The sequence below is a fragment of the Colobus angolensis genome, unplaced genomic scaffold (genome assembly GCF_000951035.1).
Source record: "Colobus angolensis palliatus isolate OR3802 unplaced genomic scaffold, Cang.pa_1.0 Scaffold66, whole genome shotgun sequence".
NCBI classification, from domain to species: Eukaryota; Metazoa; Chordata; class Mammalia; order Primates; family Cercopithecidae; genus Colobus; species Colobus angolensis.
Window position 1 is genome coordinate 92521 of NW_012120265.1, and position 1777 is coordinate 94297.

Consider the following 1777-nt stretch of genomic DNA (forward strand, 5'->3'; position numbering starts at 1 on the left):
AAAAAAAAAAAAAAAAAAAAAAAAAAGGTTTTTTCTTCCTGCCTCCCTGCCTCCCCTCCAACCTAAGTCAGAGCCCCATTATCCTACCCTGAGCACTCCCCACTTTTCCCTCAGCCTTCCCATCAGCCTGTGACTCTGTGATGCTTGGATAGAGAGCTTCACTTAACCCTCAGTCTCCTCCCTGTCTGGAAGCTCCCTGAGGACAAAGACTGGCCCACTCTGGTAGACAGCTCACGCTCCAGCACCTGCCCAATAAGAAGTATTCCTTAGCCAGGCACGGTGGCTCACACCTGTAACCCCAGCACGTTGGGAGGCCAAGGCATGAGGATCATTTGAGACCAGGAGTTGGAGACCAGCCTGGGCAGCATAGGGAGACCCTGTCTCTACAAACAAAATAAAAAATTAGCAGGGTTTGGTGGCATGCACCTGTAGTCCCAGCTACTCAGGAGGCTGAAGCAGGAGGATCACTTAAGCCCAGGAGTTTGAGGCTGCAGTGAGTTATGACTGCACCACTGTACTCTAGCCTGGGCAACAGAACAAGATCCTGTCTCAACAACAACAAAAAAGTGTTCATCAGTGTCTATAAAATGCATACTGAGGCTGGGCACGGTGGTTCACACCTGTAATCCCAGCACTTTGGGAGCCTTAGGTGGGCAGATCACCTGAGGTCAGGAGTTCAAGACCAGCCGGTCAACAAGGTGAAACTTCGTCTCTACTAAAAATACAAAAATTAGCCAGGCATGGTGGCGCGCTCCTGTAGTCCCAGCTACTCAGGAAGCTAAGGCACAAGAATTGCTTGAACCGGGAGGCGGAGGTGGCAGTGAGCTGAGATCGCGCCACTGCACTCCAGCCTGGGCAACAGAGAAAGACTCCATCTCAAACAACAACAACAACAACAACAACAACAACAACAAAGCATACTGAGAGGCAGCGATAGTCTTGGGAATACAGTCCAGACTTTGGAGCTGAACATAGCTCTGCCGGCTTTTCCCTGTGCTTGAAGTTAACGTCGCTAAGCTTTGGCCAGAGTCAAGATTTTCTGCTTTGTGGGCCACGTGGTCTCTTTCAAAATGACTCAACTCTGTCATCATCCCAGGAAAGGAGTCATTGCCAGGTACAGTGGTTCATGCCTGTAATCCCAACCCTTTAGGAGGCCAAAGCAGGATAGGATCTCTTCAGGCCAGGAGTTCGAAACCAGCATGGACAACACAGACACTGTCTCTACAAAAAATCAGCCAGGTGTGGCAGCCTGTAGTTCCAAGCTACTTGGGAGGCTGAAGTGGGAGGATCAACTGAGCTCAGGAGGTCAAGGCTGCAGTGAGCTGTGATTGCACCGCTGCACTCCAGCCTGGGAGACAGAGCCAGACCTTGTCTCGAAAAGAAAAAAAAAAGTAGCTATAGATGATGGATCTATGAATGGGTATGGCTGACATACCGTAAATACATAAGATGTATTTACGCACACTGAAATTTGATTTTCATATAATGTTTGTGTTTCATGAAGTACTATTTTTTTTTCCAACCATTCATAAATGTAAATCCATGCTTAGCTCTTGGGCCAAATGAAAGCTGCAGTGCCCACATATTATATGATTCCATTCAAGGCAGGTGGATCAAGCCAGGTGGATCACAAGGTCAGGAGATCGGGACCATCCTGGCTAACACAGTGAAACCCTGTCTCTACTAAAAAATACAAAAACAAATTAGCTGGGCATGGTGACAGGCACCTGTAGTCCCAGCTACTTGGGAGGCTGAGGCAGGAGAATGGCATGAACCC